The sequence below is a fragment of the Vidua macroura genome, chromosome 9, assembly GCF_024509145.1.
Source record: "Vidua macroura isolate BioBank_ID:100142 chromosome 9, ASM2450914v1, whole genome shotgun sequence".
Classification (NCBI taxonomy): Eukaryota; Metazoa; Chordata; class Aves; order Passeriformes; family Viduidae; genus Vidua; species Vidua macroura.
Window position 1 is genome coordinate 589,122 of NC_071579.1, and position 13,061 is coordinate 602,182.

Here is a 13,061-nt window from a genome sequence, read left to right on the forward strand (position 1 = left end):
TGTCCCCTGGCACAGCTCTTCCCCTGGACCCTTCAGCCAGCCATGCCCAATTCTGACCTGCGTCTGCCCAGGGTCAAAGCGCCAGCATTTGTGACCACATGCAATGCTCACAGAAAATCTGCCTGATGGTACCTAAGGGCCTCAGCACTGGTAAACCTGGAAGGAAAAACGCAGAATTGGGGAGTCCTAGTCCCACTCTATGTGGTTTTGGAGGCACCATTGGTGTCCCTTCCTGGGAAGTTACTCCAAGAAGAAATATCTTGCAGTTTCTCATGGGAATGAAAATGAACTGCAATCTACAGTCAAACTCAGGCTTTTGTTTTCAAGCAAGTCATGTTTGTTATGCTGGATTGCAGCTATTATTTTAGAAATCTAACTATGTACTTGAGACCAGTTAAGTCCTCCGGTAGGTTTCATTCCTAAATTTGCTTTTATTTTAATTCAGAACGTTGTTGGCTCATTACACCAGTTCCAAATTGACATATAGGCGGTGCCTTTCTTGAAGTTTAAGTGAAACCATCTGCCATTGGCCCTCTATTTATTTAACTGCAGCGGGTTTCAACATGGATCTTTGGATCCAAGAGACCTATAGAGAACAGTGTGGCCGAGCCACTCTCTCCACCCTGAGCACAAGTGTTCTGTGTGTGCAGCTCTGCAGCTCTGCAGCCCAGCACAGCCCTGGGACTGCTGCTCCGTGCAGCACACAGGAGTGAGGATGGGCAGTGCCAGAGCGCCAGTTCAGTGTTTGGCCCAAGAAGGCCCTTTCAGGAATGCACTTCTCCCTGGGGTTAGGTGAGGGACTCTCACAGCTTGCACTTGCTCTTGGTAGGAGCAGCTCTAAGTGTCTGTACAGATGTGTACTCACCAGTGAACTTAGCAGCAACACAGAGACCAAAAAGACCTTTTTTCTTCTTAGGAGCCCGTGCAAAACAGTTCCCTAGATATGAAAGTCTTTCCATCATTCACTTTCTTTAAACTGGGGGTTGGTGTCTGCGCTCTAGGCCAAAACAAAAGTAAGAGACCTGATGAGAAAGCCCCTGGTGAAATCTAAGGCTCATTTTCTTGGAATTAGCAGCCATGACAGAGAGAATTTTGAACTTTTTATAAATATTCTGGATGGGTCCTTAGTCTGATGGAGCCCAGTGGGGCTTGTCTTCAGTCTGCCTTTGAGATAGCTGTTTGTGTGACCCTCCTTAACCTTCTTAAGGAGCTCTCTTCTCCTAAGGGTTGTTTTTTGTCATGAAATCCAACAGCAAAATAACCTCCCAAAGGCAGAAATGGAACGGAGTGCTGACTTCAGCAGAGTGCATGTGCTCTGTTGTGTTGGCCACTTTCTGATTCGTGACCAGTTCCATCAGCTTTCCTTCTTACCATCCATCATCATACTCATGTAACAGACTTCTGAAATAGTATAAAAAGGTGGTAAACAAATCTAGTGGTTAGGCTTTTTGATCAAAACTGGAACGATTTCTGCCATCAAGCAGCATAATTATTTGCATGCAGCTACGAAAAACTTCCCTTCAACTGACAGCCATGTGCAAGCAAGTCACAGATGTCCCAGGCTGGTAGCAAACTGTCTGTGAAAAATCTGTAAGGCAAACAGAACCGAGATAGGCTGAGGAGGAAAATGAAAACAAAAGCTCCTTGGGAAGTGACAATGGTCTGTAAGTTCCCATGTCTTAGGGTTGAATAAATAAAGTCTTCAACTTCCTCTGCCTTTCAGGATCAAGCAAACAAAAGATGCTCTTTCCTTTTTTCAGAGCAAGAAACAGAATTCACAGTCAGTCATGAAGGAAAGTCTAAAACAACACGTTTGAACAGCAGCTGCCTTCCCTGAAGGTTACTGCTTGACACTTTGGGAAGCCTCTTTCTCGCTTTGGATAGCTCCAGAGCAGTTTCCAGGAGGGTGATGGTCCCTGCTATCCATAGCTGTTGTCCCTCATTGTTCTCCCTGTGCCTAAAAGCCAAGTCGTGGTGCCCATGGCTCCCTCTCACAGCTGCTGTCCTTGGCACCAGGCTGGGAAGCTCGTGCCACTCTACCAGGTATAGAGGACACGTCTCTTGGCTGCACAAGCATGAGCTATAGAGATACTTCCCTCAGTGTTTCTGCTTTTTATCTGCATTTAACAGAAAGTCCTGAGAGCTCAGCATGGCCTTACAAGCTGTAGTGTGTGACCAGAAGGCTCTGGAAGTTGTTCAGTGTGGGATTAGAACCTAGATGTGAGATGCAAGAAGGGTGACTGCTAAGGTTTTTCGGGAAAGTCACTGGGAGTCTGTCAAGTTCTCTAAACAGGATGTAGGGAAATACATCTAAGAATGTCTCCAGTGCTGTCATTCCAGTCATTTTGAAACTGCCATTCTTTTGCTTCTTGAGCTGCCAGTTGAGGAATAAAAGTCGTTTGGTGAAGTCTGAGAAAGGAAGAATCAGAGCCATGATTAGACCTCGCTGTAGCAGCTGATTCCTGAGCCTGGGCTGGGACAGAGGGAGAGCCTGCAGTGTCCTGTGTGCAGCCATGGGCAAGCACCACTGCTGTGGTTCTCCTGTAATTTAGGAGGATTTGCCGATGTCAGAGATGTACTTCTGCTCCCGTGCTTGTGTAAAGCTGTACTGCAGAGGTCAGGATTGCAGTGATGGCAGAACATTGTTTAACAAAGAATTTTAACAACAGATTTTAGTAATCTTGTAAGATGCTGCTGTTCACGTTTCTGTTCTCAAAGTCATGTAGAAGTGCAGTTTGTCAAAACAAAATATTCCCTCAAACTTTCCTACACTTCTTTGAATCAGAATTGATCATTGCCTAGATTAAATCCTAAATAGAAGTTTTCAACTGCTTTTGTTACCTTTGAAAGGCTTTGCTCTCCCCAGCCATGTTTGTTAATATGTTGTCTTTGACAGAAAGGAGGAGATTAAATTATTCAAAAAAGTAAGAAAGAAATCATTCAAGAATCTGTGCGCAAAAGTAATGGAATTTGTGTCACTTGAGTTCATGTTTATTTATTTAGACAGGAAACGAACAAGAAATGAAATCATGAAGGCTTATTCCCTAATGACTTTTCATAACGAGCTGTTTACCTAAATTACTAAATGAGTTATCTATTTTTATGCATTCAAAAGAACAGGAAGGTTATTTCAGGGGATCTTCGGTGCCTTTTGCCCCTTAATTAATACAGAAAAGAGTATCTCATGGGTTTTGCTAGAGCAGGCCAAGCCCCAGCATGCCTGGTGCTCCCTGTGCAGACAGGGTGGCTGCTGCGGATGGCATTTTGCTGGGAATGTGCCATTCGCCAAGGGGGCAGAGAATTAGTCATAAATTAATTGGACTTCGTACGTAGTATTTCCAATGCCAGTGTCGAGTCATTACAGCAGATTGGTTTTTCCATAAGAATGACACACTTCTGTAAAAGTCACAAAGTATGATTGAAAAGAAGCCTGTGCCATAGGCTGGCAGCGTGGATGCCAGTGTGGAGTTGCAGAGTTGGTTTGAACGGAGCAGGTGTGTGTCTCCTGGATGTTTGTTAGCCCTGCATGCTGGTGCTGCTGTGGATGTGTGCCCTCCCAAGGTTCACCGAGAGCGCTGTGCTGAGAGCTGTGCTGCAAAGCCAAGAGGGAACTTTCACCCCAATCTGTGAGGTTACTGTTGCCATCCTGGCTGTGTTGTGTTATGTGCAGCATGTTGTAATTCTAGCCTCCAGCCCAGCCAATCTGCCTTAATGTATCTTCAAATGTTGTGAATTCAAGATCATATAATTCCTCTTGGTGTGAAATTATAGGTGGCAAACAGTTTTATGTGTGTGATACACGGGCCAACTCTGGTAACTCCTTATTTCTGCAGTGATCTGAAGCATAATTATCCATAATGAGCTCACCCCATAAAAACACGAAAAGCTGCAACAGAGCTGGTAGAGGAGGTTCACATTTATGAGTTCTGTCTTGAGGACATCACTGGAGTAAACCTAGAGACTGGTGAAAACAGAGCAGTCTGAGAGGGCCTGTTGGAGTGTTTGGGTTAGTCTCTAAGGAGACTCCTGCCAGCAGGGCTGGGAGGCTTTTCCCTGCTCCTTAGAACCTGGGTCTGTCCTCCAAGCTGCACTTCCCTCACCTCTTCATGTAGCCCACCTCACCCCTGGTGCTTCCTGCTGTGCTTCCTGGGCATCTTCTGGGCTTGGAAAGTATTTGAAAAACACATCCTGAGTTCCTGAAGGACGTTTTTGCTCATTCCCTACTTCATTAAGTAAATCATCTGTAGGAACATGCCTTCTGTTGATGGAGTAAACAAGTTACCCTTTGTCTCCTTAAAAAAGGAAAAAAACCTAGAAGTTTCTCTGTTCAATTTAGTTAAAAAAAACACCTCATAGGACCTTAAAGACTTCACCTCAAACTTAAGGATAGCTAATTAGACAAAAGCCAAAAAGTCCCGCCTAAGCAATTCACTAGAAAAAGAAGAGAGCAAAAAAAGCAATCGCTTTTGTGAAGTGTTTTAGCAAGAGCAAAAACCTCTTGCCCTGACTCGGTTTTCCTCTGTAAAGAGCTTTTTTGTTTTGCCTTTTATTAAAACTTTTTGTTTCCAACACTGGCACAAGAGCCTGCTTCTTTATACCACCTAAAGGGTATAATGCTTATCTTTATACCACCTATCAAGGGTATAATGCTTATCTCTGAGAACTTATAAGACCTAGCCTAAGGAGAAAAAGCATTAATCATCTCCCTCCATCCTGCCTGAGTCTGTAGCAGCTGCAGAGGAGCAGGCTGTGCCATATCCCCATGGTCTAGCACAAACACCTGGATGAATGTGGATGAAGGAATGACTGCCGCCCCGGGTGCCCCTCTGCATGGGAAAGGAGGCACTCCTGTATCAGAGTAGGACTGGCACATGAAAGCTGTAAAATGTCCCGTTGCTGAAGCTGGGAGACAGAAATGTTTGCAAGGGCCATCTCTGTCTGTGAGCACGCTGCGTTCAGACAGGCTCTGCAGTGCTCTCATCATTACCTGACACATGCATTGACCCACAGAAGCTCATGTGCAGGAGAGTGCTCGCCCCACACAGACAGAAGATGGTGTTAAAATGTGCTTCTACGAGCAAGAGCTGATTGCAGTATCTAAATGACGTAACTTTATGTACCCAAGTTAGACAGGTGGAAAATTTGGCTCACTCTTTGGATAGCGTCCAAACAATAAAAACATTTCAACTGTAAGGGAGTATAGGCTCTCACTGGCCTTCAGTCTTAAATCAGTGACACACTTTAACACCAGGATACAAGTGATACTTGGTGATAGGCGAGGTCCATGTCAATGCAAATGATGCATGTGATGTTGCCTCTTGAAAATAAAAATTATTTAAATTAGTTAATTTAACTAATTTAGTAGTTAAATTATTTTTATCAGTAAGTGCCTGCAACTTGAAATGCCATAATTCAAAGGTAAGGGCTAAAAAAATAGGAAAACATTAAAGGAAGAACTAGTGGGGTTAAAATGCTGGCAAATGAAGATTGATTAAAGATTAAAAGCTCACTGCAAGAATCTTTAAAAGAAGACTAAAAAATACGATGGGCTTAAGTAACACATTAAAGTCAATCCATAGAAGTAAGAAGATAACTTTTAAACAATGGACATTGTAGCCAAATGAGAGAATAGGAAAAAAGAAAGAGGATAGTTTCTGGCAGACTAAATGTCAAACCATAAGAAGTTAAGCCAGAAAAAGATACTGAGCAACAGCATGCCTGAGGCATAAAATAAATAGTAAAAATATTTTTCAGAGGAAGCCTGCCAGGGAATCTCTAGTGCCTGTGGAGGACCAAGGTGTAAAGGAGTACTTAAAGTGGAGGTCAGCACTGCTGAAGGAAGGAGTAAAGTGTTCTTGTGCTGGTAGTAACCGCTGAGTCTGTATAAATATCAGGCGGGTGACAAATAAGGCAAACTTTTAAAAATGGCTTCAACCGAAGTCTCAGTTTTGCACCAGTGGGCAGAATCTGTGAGAGTTGAGTGTGTCCTGGCACATGCAACAGCTTGGGAAGAGAGCACAGCTCCTGCAGCGGCAAGTCCTACCTTAGTGCTCCATTGGAGGCCCCAGAGGGAGAGTGAGTGAGGATAAGGATGATCCCTTCAGCACAGCAACATACTGTGTCCAAAGACCTTGGAAAAAGATGGTTCTTTGAATGTGCTGAAAGGAAGCAAGCTTTTGTGAGACAAGGGGGAAGGTTCACTCACGGATTAGTGTTTTTCTAAAAGGTGGAAACAGACGGTCTCATTTTGCAGTGAAGGGATTGTTACCAGTAGGTTCATACACAGGTCTGTGCTGGGGAGATGCCATGGCTCCCAGTCCCTGCTGCACTCAGAGGGTGCAGTGCCCTGGTCCTGGGACAAGCCCTGCAGCCCTAGTTCTTGAAAGAAGCCTTTGCTGGAATGCCTTTCTGGGCTACTCTCCTGTGTGCAGTTTTATGTCTTGTAAAGTGGGTAGGTCTGGATTTGCAGGCAGTGTGGGAAGTTTGTTTATCCTTTTAGTGCCTCCCATGTGGGCATGGGATGGTTCTGACTAAGAGCATTGCTCTTCCTCTAGCCTCTTTCCTTCACTCCCAAGAGTTTTCTGTGCAGCAGAACTCTTTACTCTTGTCTTTCTTTTCTCTTTGTGTTTTTGCCTCTTGTCATTAGCATTGTCACAGATGGTTAGGTTTTAAATAGGGTCATCCTGCAGCAATGCTACCCTGCCAACAACACACATATACACAGCCAGAGCTGTCAAAATGTCTCTGTTTTTCTGAGAAATACATCATCTGAGGGAGTTTTAAATCAAGTGCCTGCAAGGGTCAACACTGGTGAGTCTGGTCTTCTCTTCCTTCTCTTCTCTTCCTGACCATTGGCTCCCTCTCAAAACAAGAGCAATCACACCAAGTCTGCACTGGGCCATCTCCTCAGTAGCTCATGTTCTTTCTCTTAGAGGGAAGTGATGCAGCATGAAAGGAGATTGAAAAGGGAGGTAGGCAATCCAGTGGGACATGTTCCTTGGGAAGAGCCAACTTTCCTTCCCTCTCCCTGAGATCTCCCAGTCTAGAGCAGGTACTGCAAAGCACGAGCTGGCACAGATTGGCCACTGACCACATTGCTCACAGGTGCTGCTGGCCTCTTCCAGAAACCACACAGTGGTGTAAGCTGAGGGCAGGTGATGCTCCTCACCCACAGCCAGTGCCAGTCTCTCTGGTGGCTCCATTATTTACTTCAGAGGCCACTGAGAGCTTGTTTCCTCTGGTTCTCTTGCTTACCTCTCATGCCTCTGCATATCTCCCTTGGATAGTCCCTGACACCACTGGTCCAATGGATTGGGCATGAAGAGAGAGACAGCTCATGGCTTCTCAGGGTGAGTTTGATGGTGTGGATCCAGTGTTTCTGTACTCCTAGAGATGCCTGGTTCGCAGCTGGAGAGATGGTAGGAGATCTGGAGACTGAAATGCCAGGATCTCACTTAGTGTGTGCCCAGGACTGAGGACAGCTGAGTTCACAGAGGTGAGGCCACTGCAACTGCTCTGTTTGGAAGCAGTTCCAAGTAGGAATTTGCTTTTAAATAGGGAAGTTATTTGGGTCACACTATAACTTGCTCCCTTGCCTCAAACAATCCTGTCCAACGATCCAATCTGTAAATGTTTTAGCAATCCTGCTGCATTGTTGCAGTGAGCGTATTTTTAGTCTGTAACACTGCTTCATTTATATACTTATTTGGTAGTGTATACCAACCCTTCAGATGGAAACATTGTCCAGATGTGCAGGGTAGGACAGTCAGGGCTTCTTAACAGAGATGAGATGGAAGATTGCTGCAGTGACAATGTGGAGAGAGCCCCATGAGTTATGTGTGGGGACAGCTGCCACCCTTCAGCAGGCCAGTGCAGCAGAGTGCAGCTGGTGCCTTCAGCTCCTGAAGCTCCTGCTTCCTGAGCCCTGCTACCCTAAACATAAGCTCTGGATTGGGCCAGGGCAGGTTACAATAAAAACTATTTAGATAATTAGGTGCTAAATCAGTCCTAAAGCTAAACTTTATCATTGTCAGCTTGGTGCAGCTCACACAAAGCATCCAGGTGCTGGAACTTGTTAGTGGCTCTTTGAAAGCTGCCCTGGTTTCTGCTGCTGTGAGAGATGGGCCTGCAGAAGGAGCTCCAAGTGTAGATTAGTGCTGACACAGACTGAAAACTTTCTCTTTAGAAGGAATTGTGGAAAGTACAGAATGTGAGTAGCTGTTCAGCAAAGATGGCTTTAATAGAGTTGGTGGGTTTGGATCACCTTGCACAGGGGTGATTCACCGGCTCCTATTTTGACATCAGTTAAACTGGTTCCATGGATAGCAAAGTCACCTTCTGCTCCCCACCCCCCACACACAAGGAGGGCATGATTCTCTCACCTTATTGACAAAGACAGGCAGTTAAAGTAAGGATGGGGCAAGTGATTGCCCTCCCTGTACCATAGCAGGAGTAAGGAACAGTAGTCCAGATCTGTGTGGCTGATAACACCTTAAATGTGAGTTCAGTGAGCGCAGCAGATACAGAGCCAGGCAGGTTCTGACCATTTTAAAGTCACCTACTCAGAAAGCAACCACTGGGTACTTGGGTTATCTGCTTCAAAGGCAGCTGAGGCCTTAGAAAAGGGCCTGAGGACTGAGGACCTCACTGAATGCTAGAGTCCCACTGAGTTTGTTTTTTTTTTTTGTAATCCACTGTGATATTGCCCAGAGTAAAGTAAAATTCATAGTTCTGGTAGAATAAGGCTCTATAAATGTACGTATGGCATGAATGCGCCTTCAGAAAGCTGTAAAGCCTTTCCATGGTGTTTGAAACAGTCCTGCAAGCTCAGGTGGCCTTTCAGGGCAGCTCTGTCTCAGTTTCTCTGCAGACACCAGTTTTCACAGTGATCATTTGCTGCAGCAGAGCTTTTTGGGAAAGATAGGAAGGGATAGGTAGGAAAGGATAAATTATCAGAATTACATCTTTAAGACAGATGTGTCCATAGGGCCAAACAGCCTGATATGTGTAAAGTTGAAGTCTGTGGAGACAGCTGACATCACCATTTGTTCTTACTAACTGCAGAACAAAAGTTTCATTGCCTGCCTTTCAAGCCCTCTGCCTGTCTTCTCCCTTTCTCTGAGAGACTATCTCCCATAGAAGTAGGTGCTCAATCTTGCAGACATTTGAACAGCCAACTGATTGATGGATGTCAGTGCTACTGAGGGAAGAAGGAGGATTTTGGGTTTATGGCCTTTTCAGTAATACAGTTTTAAAAATCTTATGTTTCAAATATGAAGACAATCTTCTATCATCTTCAGTAATTTGTAGCAGTAGTAAATGCCCTTAGCCCTATTTGGTTTTGGTTTGGACCACAGACTTCAGCTTTCATCTGTTGGATCTTGCAACATGATTGTTTTTAGGGGGAGAGCAGCACTGGGAATTAGGTTTCTGTTCCCTAGATCAGGCTCATGCTGGGAGTTTCATACAGCCTGCAAGAGCCAGTGAGACTCTTTGGGAAAGTGCAGTCAGAGCTGCAACACTTGGCACAATTACCTTTGCTATTAATTTGAAATAGTCAGTCATCTGAAGCATGGCTTTTAAACCTGTTAACAAATAATTAACTGCAGCACAGGCTCTTGGCCCAGCAAGGATGGCTTCTTAAGCCTGAGTCTGCACTGTGTGAAAAACTGTATGTTCTGAACTTCAAAGAGGAGCAATAAATCTATTTATAAATCCAGACACCTCTACAGGAGATCCGTTCCTGTGTTTTCACTGACGTAATCCCACAAAACATCAGTCATAAGTAATTCAGAACAGTAAAGATCACTCCGTGTCAGCTTTGCTCTGGGCCCTTGGGCAGCCCTGTGTAACACACACTGGCAGTGCTGACCTTCCAGCCAGCACCTGAGCAGCAGGCAGCAGCCTGGGGCCATCAGTTCTGCTTCACAGACACCCTGCTACCTGTGCCTCGCTGGGAGGGGTGGTGGCTTTGTGCTCAGGCCGGGGAGTGCAGGCTGGCCTGAGCACTGGTTACATGCTGAGCCCCCCAGGGATCAGCCACACGTGGCTGCTGAGCTCAGTGCTGGGCACAGCCCCTCTGAAACCCACCTTCTGCCCTACTGGCACCTCCAGATGCTGGTACTGCACAGGAGGGGAAGGAGAGGAAGAAAGCCTGACAAGGCTGTCTTTGAGTGATCTGACACAGGAATCACCAGGCAAAATCGTGTGCTTGTGCTGGGGATTAGTGGAGTCCAGTGGAGAACCCACAACTCGAGGTGCTGTGTTTGGTCAGGAGCAGGGACTTGCAGCTCACAGAGGGGCAGGGCCAGAGGGACCAGCAGTGAATGCAAGTGTCTGTGGAGCTTTGGTACCCAAGGGCTTGATGGGCAGCTGCTCCTCCAGCCTTTCCTTAAAAGCTCTCCATCATGGAGATCCTCTCATTTTCCCAAGGTACTTTGATCCAGGGCTTGTATTTCATTATCATTAGAAACTTGGTCAAAGTTAAATATGTTTCTCTTGCAGTCGAGCTGTTGTTTCCAATCCTGTCATTCTGTTGGCTTATCCACAGTGATCCTCTGCAGTCCTCAAGGTTTTTCTGTAGTACTTCTGCTCAGCTACGTTTTTACTAATGTTTTCCAGCTCTGGCTGTGGTTGAAATGCATTCTGAAGATTTTGGACAGCTTCTCTCTTTTATCAAAACTGCAGTCTCATCCAATCTAGCCACTCCAAGGTTGTTGGAATCTCTCCAGTTTAGCATCTTCCAGAAATCTTCTAAGTATGCTGTCTATTCCCCATCCAGATCACGAAGCAGTTTAGCAGCATCAAGCTCAGGATGGAGCCGTGTGGAATCATTTTTTGCAATGACAGTGAGCTAGTCTTTCCAAACAGGGGACTGTGCCAGCTGCACTCAGGTCACGTTTGCCTGTTGTTTTGCTGAGACCATCACATGGGTGTTCACAGAGCATCAGCCCCTCCCTGGGCTGGGATAGGCCGGGTGTCCCAGGGCTGCCACTGCTTTCAGACCCCTCCTTAGAATGAAGCTGGTCCATGTGCCTGGCAGCAGCACCAAGCAGTAATTTCTGTCTTTGAGGAACATCCTACCTCCTCTTCTGTGTCAGTTTGGAGCTAATGGTAATGAGAAAGGCTGCTGGAAATGCCTGTAGTGGGCATTGAGCCATTCCCACTGCTGCCCTCACCCCTGTGAGATCAAAGCCTTTGCAGAGGTTTTCTGCAGCAGTTCAGTGCCTTCACCACAAAAAAGGGAAATAATCAGATGCCAACTTCAAACCTGCCTTCAACTTCTGAGCTAACTCACAGGCCAAGGGCAGGATTTGGGTACTTTTTGTGGATGTCTATGTGGGGGATGTGCATCCCCTGTGTGCCTGCTGGCCAGAGAAGCTCACCATGAGCATGATTCCTCCCAGCTCTCGCTGCTGTGGTGGACTCAGAAGACACAGACCCTCTTGCCACGGGGTAGCAGAGCTGTAGCTTACTTAATCCTGGCACACTTTGTTGGGAGGGAGCTGTGTCAGCACAGGGGAAGCAGGATCCCAGCTGGCCAGAATGGGCTGGGCTGGTTCCCCAGTGCCACCCACACAGCACAGCTCCCTGCCTTGCCTGGGCAGTCCTTGGGATTGCTATTCTCCTCTGTCTTGTGCAATGCCCAGAACTTAATGACAGCCCTCTGTGCTGGCTGCTGCAAATAGTCAGGGAAGCTCACTGCACTACCAAGATGTTTTCCTGGCCCTGGCCACCATCCCATCCCACCTCACCCACTTGTGGCTTTGGAGCACTGTTTCTCACATAGCTGGGGTTCCATCAACTGCAGCATGAGAGCTGAGGAGATGTTTCCAGCTTGTGGTGTCACAGGGAGCCCATCTGTGCCCATTTGCTGGCTCCAGGCTCTGTGCCCTTCAGCTTCCCCTTGTGCCCCTCTGCTCCCCTTTCCAGTCTCCTCTCCTCAGTGGCACCAGCAGCCCTGCTCCCTCTGCTGACTCGTCCTGAGCCTGTGGGTGGGAGTTAAGAGCACCTCCAAAGGCAGACAGAAGGGGTGACCTGGAGGGATGGCCTCTGAAAGGGTCCCAGCACCTTATGTCATAGCAGGGCTTTATCAGCAGGGCAGCATCCAGGAGGGGTGGGGTGCTTGTCAGGGGTTTGGGTCAGTGGCACAGAGACTTGCACAGCTGCTTCTGGCCTCAGTCTCTTGGTGGCACATACAGAGCTTTTTTCCATTTCATTTCTTGCAGGTGCAAGCTTTGATTTCCCTTGCAGGCTCTCAGCCCCCTTAGCAAGAGTTTGCTCCTGCTTCTCATTACTATACCAGACATAGTTGATCTAATGGCTTCTACAGGTGGTGTGGGGTACAACAGGGTCCAGCCACAGTCTTCAGCTGTCATCCAGAGTCAGAGTTAATCCAGGAAAACAGTAAAAATTAGTAATGTATATTGCATTCCTCCAGTCCATACGCTTTCCATTAGGTGATCTTCCATCCTCCCGAGCACAGAAAGGAAACTCTGCCAATGGCAGTCTTCTGGCTCTGAAAGGATTGGTCTTGCCTGGAAATCCGATCTCAGCTCTTGCATTCCTGGGCACACTGTCTATGCAGGGAGTAGTCTCCCACCTTTAAATCCAGGCAGCAGATGCTAGCCATGTGCACAGCCTGTAAGCCCAGCAGCTCCTGTGACAGCAGATGTCCCAGGCTGGGGGCCACACGGGGGTCCCGTGTGCTGGTCAAGGTCTTCCTGCGTCCAGGCCTCTGTCAGGGGAGTGGCCTTGCCCAGTGTCACCACATCACTCAAGTACAACAGCTAGGTCAGGATGGGAATGAGGCACAGTTAATTCTTTTGAGAGATCACATTTTAGGATTTTTTTTTTTGTTAATAAACTGGTGAAGAAATTCCTCAAGATCCCCAGTGGATCCCCAGAGGGTTACAGAAAGTGAAACATTCAGCTTTCTTAAATAAAGCTTATTTTCAATCACTCCCATGCTTTAGTGGCTCAAGAACAACAGTTCTGTAATGAATGTTACACAGTGCAAACTCTGTCAGTAATGATGTGCAGATGAAGAAGAGGAAATAAAA

The 13,061-nt window shown here is 46.5% G+C and overlaps 1 protein-coding gene across 3 annotated transcripts in view; it reads left to right on the plus strand.

Moving 5' to 3' along the window:
• The window catches only part of ATF6 (activating transcription factor 6), a 75,129-nt gene that overhangs the window by 59,635 nt on the left and 2,433 nt on the right, over positions 1-13,061 (plus strand). The gene's annotated exons all lie outside the window — the stretch shown is intronic.